Source organism: Nuphar pumila, chromosome 7, assembly GCF_984573655.1.
Source record: "Nuphar pumila chromosome 7, dmNupPumi1.hap1.1, whole genome shotgun sequence".
Taxonomy (NCBI): domain Eukaryota; kingdom Viridiplantae; phylum Streptophyta; class Magnoliopsida; order Nymphaeales; family Nymphaeaceae; genus Nuphar; species Nuphar pumila.
This window is the reverse complement of record NC_143255.1, coordinates 7,519,830-7,527,049: the sequence shown is the minus strand read 5'-3', so window position 1 is coordinate 7,527,049 and position 7,220 is coordinate 7,519,830.

Below are 7,220 nucleotides of genomic sequence, written 5' to 3'. Positions count from 1 at the left end.
CACTGGCATCCTTAGTGATTGGTACATATATCACATTTCGTGATATGCATTTGGACTGATTAACGCCAACCGTGTGATTTGTAAACATTTGCATAGTTTCTGCATTACTGTGGTTCCCCCACTTGCTAATTGGAATTCCATACGGATCAATCAGAAATGGTCAACATATGGAATGCAATTTTTATTCGACATCACCGTGTATTTCCAACTGATGGTGAAGGGAAAGATCATTCCCACTTTAAAGGCTACAAGGAAAGAGTCAAGTGAGTGGAAGCTACTTCCGAGTTCCAACAAGTGAATTGAAGTATGAGTAGTTAGATTAAAGGACCTTTGAAGTATGCCATAAATGAGTACTTAGGTGAAGGACCTTTTTGATGATACGGCTTCCAACAACTTATAATGCTTTTACCAGTTGAGGACGGGTAACATCATAATTTAAGTGTAGTGAGCATGTGTTGGGACGTTGCAACTTCAAAACCCAATGGTATGTTGTGTAAGTTATTGGGGTTCTGCCCAACCCAGCTTGCCTTTCAAAAAAAAAAATATGATTTGGTCTGACATTGTTGAATCCTTGTCTCAAAAAGGGTCTAGGCTGATTCAGTGTTGATCTGGATCAACATAGATCCACACTAGTTCTGAGCTGCGTTGGGAGGAGAGACCACATAAAAAAAAAGAGCGGATTTCAACAACGTCCTTGCAGGGAAGTTTTCAAATCCACCGATTAGGTCACCCCTGTCATGGCCCCTCCCAACAACGGCTCCTAAACAGAGCATAAAATCAGTCCAAACTGAATCCAATGGGATCGTCTTTTCTTTTAATCAGTCGTTTTTAAAGCTGATTTTTTTATTTAATTTCTTTTTTAATATTTCAAGATATTCAATGAATTTATTTAGAGCAGAATTGATTCGGATGGATTCTGTTGATTTGAGTGAAAATCTGGTGATCTTTTAAGCAGGCCGAATTGAACCCCATATCAATCTGGTGATTTGAGTTCAACCTCTGGTGCAAAGAGGGTGACTCGGTAGTGCAGATTCTACTCATACCATTCAGATCAATATGTGAAGTTGCATTTGGATTTTGGATCAGAAAAACTATATAAAAAAAAAAGAAGAAAAATAGAAAAGGGTACGTGGGGGAGGCGGTTGTTACCTGAAGAGCTCTGCTATCCCAAAAGGTAAGCAAATCCCATGTTGTGTATGATATACATCAATCTTAATCTTTTTAAGAACCTATAAATCACCATAAGAATGAGGATCAATCTATTCCTCAAAAATCGGGTGAGACGTTGCAGTCTCCATAGGAGGGTTAGATGTTGGAGTCTCCATAGGAATTTAGTTTTAGCACCAACAATAATGAATTGTTGGACTCTCAAGAAGAGGTTGATGTTCAATCTGGATTCAGCACAAATACTAATAAAACGTTGGTCTCTCAATAAGAGTATGACCGGAAGCACAACAACAATGAAAGTTGTGTTCTCATTAAGTCCATGCATGCAATTTTTAAACCAAATCCCAAGTATCTTGGCTTACATAATATTTTTAAAAATGTTCATAAGAAACCTCACACTATTAATGCTGCTCTCTCATCAAGGATGGAAGACAACCATGGATGTGAAGATGTACGCTCTTCTTACCAATGACACTTGGAATCTTGTGCCAAAAGAGCCAATGATAATGTTGTAGGCTCAAAATGGGTATACAAAGTCAAGCTAAATCCTGATGGGGCTTATAATCGTATTAAAGTGTAACTTGTTGCTCGTGGTTTTATTCAAATTAAGAGCATAGATTATAATTGTCCTTACTTTTGCTACTATCAAAGGATGGGACATTCGTCAACTCGACCTTAAAAATATTTTTCTTCATTTGAAAGAGGAAGTTCTCATGAAAGAACCTCTTGGATACAAAGATGTTAAGAATCGTGAGTATGTTTAAAAGTTAAAAAAGCTCTCTACTGACTTAAACAAACCTCAATGACTTGGTTTCATAAATTAAGTATTTTTCTTACAAATTTAGGATTTGTTTACATCACTGTTGATCCTTCTATGTTTATTAGTCACAAGACCTGTGGAACTCTTATTTTGCTTGTATACATTGATAATATGATTATGATTGACAACAATACCAAACTCATGAAAAGTTTTTTTTTTTTTAAATCAGATAGGAGTTTTCTATTAAAGATTTGGGTCATCTTCATTTTTTTTTGGGTATTGAGATTGACTACAATGACCATGGATTGTTCTTGTGTCAAGAAAAATACACCAAGGATCTATTGGAACGGGCACAAATGCAAGATTATAAGGCCATCGCTAATCCTATGGCCAAAAAACACCACTCTAATCTCTCTGAACGACTCAATCATCCTACTGTTTAAAAAAGTTTGGTAGTTGCCCTACAATACTTGATCATTACTCGACCCAAAATATCTTTTACTGTTAACTATGTTAGCCAGTTCATGCATGATCTCACAGTTGTTCATTTCCAAGCTGTTAAACGGATTTTTGACATGTCAAAGGAAATGTAGACTTTGGTTTACGTATATTAAAGCAAAGCATATTGAATTTATATGCCTTCTCTTATGCGGATTGGGATGGGTGCCCACACACTAGAGGATCTACCACTGCCTTTTGCACTTTCCTTGGCAGCAATCTCATTTCATGAAGAAGCAAAGCACGGTGGCTAGATCTAGTGTTGAAGTTGAATATCGATTTATGACCTCTACTACTGTTGAAGTCACATAGATATCATTTGTTCTTCGTGATATCCAAATCCCTTTATACAAAGTGCCACTTCTTCAATATGATAACATCAGTGCTCTCCACATGTTGAAAAATCCAGTTTTTCACAACATAACTAAACACATTCAAATTGATTTTTACTATATTCCTGAAAAAGTTGTTTAAGGCACTTTAGTCACCAAGTATGTTTCAACTAAATGACAACTTGCGAACGTATTCACCAGCCCCAACCAAGGTTCAGTTCATTTGTCTGCAAGACAAACTCGGCCTATGCAATCAGCATCATTTGAGGGAGAATAATAAGATCACTACACTTTCAGAAATGAGTCCAACCACTCAATGTCTTCAAGGAGGAAAAAATCCCAATTTCGATCTCAAACATGCTCAGAGAAATGAACAGGTGGAAAGAAAGGTAAGCACTCACATGCCTTTGGATTTAGATCAACATCCTTAAGGAAAGAAATCAATTAAGCAGGAAAGTCCTCACATGTCTTCTTGCAAACAAGGAAAAATCAATATTGGAAAGAAGCCCACTCAAGAGAAATTAACTCAAAGTAAGACAAGACCCCACAATATCAAAGACCACAACAAAGGAAAGCCTCAAACTAAAGACAAGTTCGATTCTCATAAGATTTTTGTCATTCAAAGCAACCAAGACAGATCTGTCTCAAAAAACAAGAATCATTCATTCAAGGAAATTGAAGAGACTCTTATTGCTAATGTTGCCAACGTATGGCCATCAAATAAGAAAATGAAAAACATGACCAAGGCAATCCTGCATGTTCTTTATGCTAACAAATATGGAAGACCTGTATATTTTGGAAAAAAGACTAATCAAAGACTATCATCCTCCTCCCCTTGTAAATCTTTTGATTCTTATCTTGCTAAATTCAGCTTGTATAAAATATGTGAGAGAACAAAAAAAAAACATAGAGAGAGCACTGTGAATATAGGTCACATTTAACAAACCATGTTACATACAAAGTTTGCACAAAGAAAACATGGCTAATTTTTTCTTTAATCGACTCAAATTCTTCAACAAGGTTCAACTTTCATAACATATAGAAATAAAGATTACATGAATGTTTAATGACTGAAAATAAAACTAACCAATATCTCTACTATACAATCAAAGTAGCTAATCATGTACTACTTTCGCTCGTATACCTGAAACCTACAGTTATAATTATTCAGGAGGGTGAGTCTACAACTCAATAAAAAATATTTATATGCAATAAATGACTTTAACTTATAATTATAGTGGGCTTTAAGTCCCTAATTTGAGTTTAGTTTCGATATACCACACAAGATTTGTATATTTAAAATTTCTTCATTATCTTTATCAATCTAATTCCCACTCACAATAAATTATACTACTAGGTCAACTATACTGGTCATAGCCATTTATGGGCATAACAACTCATGTAAAATACCCTAATTTTACATTGTTGTCCAAACTATGAACCATATGCTTCAAGTGATCCTCCGATCACCAAGCACTGTAGTGAAACAACAAGGGAGACCCCAACGATAGATACCCAAGATGTTAGTTTCAAATTGGCTATGACTCATGCTATATCCTAACTATAAATGACTTTCAACTATCTACAATGGTCTAAAGTCTCATATATTATTTCAATATAAAACCCTAAGTCATATTTTAAGTTCATTACCTTGAACCTTACTTTCAAGCTTGTATTTTATTCATTTTCCCATGAGTGCCATCGTGAAAAAATCATTATGAGTCTCATTCTCAATCTCAAAATCAAACTAGGGTTAGCACTTTGTATCATACTAAGCATGCAATGAGTTAGAGTCTCTCCATCGTTAAACCATCGATGACTTACTCTCCATAGTGGTTGCACTGTGGTAGCGAACCAGATAGTCCTTTTCACAGGTCACAACCTTTGAGATTTAAAGAGTTATGCATACTAATCTCAATTTAAATTCAAACAATATAACTAAACTTATGAAACTCAAGACTAATCACAATTCTCATTATCATGCATGTTATTCAAAAAGTATAACATAAATATGTTACAAAAAAACAATTGTTCTTTCTAACATGCATGACATATCATCACCGGCATATGCATGCATTCATCTTATTGCAATTAACTCTTTCATGGTCGTTCTATTCATATTATGCTCACATTCAAGAGATATATTTCTAAACATGCTAACATATACTAAACAAGGATAATATGCAACACGACATGATTTATTTATAGCTAAGTTTACTTATAATATCTCTTACCTCTAATTAAATATTGTAGTCTACTAGCAATCGAGCCTCAAGTGGCTCTAACAATACAATATGATGATTATACAAGCATGCATGTTCCTATTAATATAGAATCTTTATTTATATTTTGACAAAATTATCAAAATACTCCTCTTGAGGTAATTTGTCAGACCTCGATTTTTATGCCCTTTGTTTGGTCAGAACTTTTATAGGACATAAATATTTCTATCAGTGTTACGAATCCAACACACTAAACCCCACTCAATTATGAGTTCAGGGTGAGAAGTTATGCCATTTTACTTAATTAGATATTGGGTACGATAATTTGGTCATTTCTACTCTATGATTTGACCTGACTCATCGTATGTCAAAACATATTTAGTTTGAGTTTAGAACACTAGTTTTACTGAACCTAGTCCAGACCCAACTTTGTTTGGGTTCAAACTCAATTGAATTCTCAAAAATCCATAATGAATCCGCTTACTAATAGGTGTTGATCCATATCTAGTTTGGTGTAACTGGAATGGACTCAACTATTCCAACTAGGTCCAGTTCTGTCTCAGTTAGGGACATATTGGATTGGTTCAATTCTATCTTAGTCAAGAATAGATTGAACTGGATCCAGTTCAATTACAAACTAGATCCATAAGAAATTATAAACTAGGTTTCTGATATGGATCCAGATCTGTTTGATTGGACCTAGACCCAGATTTGATCTGCATCCAGAACTGATCCATTCAGCTATGCAATTGATTCAGATCTAGTTATATACTGGATCCAAAATTGATTTGAATAGCTTCATAATGGATCTAGATCCAATTTTGATATGAATTCAGGACTAATCCATCCAGCTACATACTAGATCCAGACCTAGTTCTGTTTGGATATGGTTCAATTTGGATTGGTTCAAGTCAACTGGATCCAATCTCAGTCTAGTCTAGTTCAAGTCAGACCCAAACATTGAACTAAGACCCTATCAAACTTGACTTGGTCTGATTCGATCGATCGAGTCAAGTTCAAGACTCGTTGACCAGACTTGGTCTGGACTGACGAGGACCAAGTCGGTCTGGTTCACTCGGCCAAAATCTTTTTTGTTTTCTTCTCGATCGGTTTGGATCTCACCCAGACCCACTCCTCTAAGCAAGTTGGGAACCGTCTTCCCTATTTGTTCAAGATTTTTTTTTTACTTACATTTCCCACCTGACATGTCGGGTGGGTTTTACATAATCTCTCTCAATCACCACACTACACTTCTTATTCACTTCAACCATGTTGATCTCAATGACATTCCTAATATTCGTCACCTTGGTCTTAATATTTGCAAGAAACCTTCTATTCTAACTATTAAACTATTAAGACAACAAATAACTTTTGAATAATGTGCTCTGTCACACTTTTCTATATCGATTTCTCCAACAAGTCTCAAGAATAAATGTGCACTCATCACAATTGATCCAAAACTTAAAGAACTGAAAAGGAATGAGACCCTTCAGATAATCAGAACATAAGGAGAAGAGAATAAGATTGTTGTAGGAAGTTGTTGTTGACAACACCTTCCAATTAAAATTAGATCCCAAAATATTGACAAAGGTTCAGCCACAAAGGCACAGTCAAGACAACATAATCAATGAAACTTCCCCTTACGATGATTAGAGCAAGTAAATATATTGCTAGGATCAACAACTTCAATAAAGCACACCTTTCTATAAATTCATTAAACTTCACGCAACAAGAGCAAGGATGAGGCATGCCAACTTATCTTTAATCCCTCTAATTGCGTTAAAATCCCCCGTGGCCACAACTGGTTATCATAACGCAGCAATATATCCTTGATGCTACATGTCTAAGTTGGGGTTCAGGTGGAAGGTAAAAACCCAACACCTAAAATTTATATTTGGTATAAAAACTAGTAGAATCAGTCTATAAGCAGTGATTACCGACCATAGTCAGCTGAACCTGAAGGGCCCTGCTATTCCAAAGGCAAGCAAATCTACCAAACTCGTAATTTGCAACACCACTAAAAGAGAATAATTCTGGTATCTACAAAGAATAGGGAGAAACCACTAATCCTTTAGCTGAGAAATATCCTTTAGCAGTGATTACAAAGAATAAAAGCTAGCTCTGGTTTGTGAAGCTGCAGTAAATGACAAAGCACTCATTGGGCTGCCCCGTTGCTCAACCCGCACACATTCCAACTTAAGAAACACATCGATCGTGAGAATCTGCCATACTCACAATCCT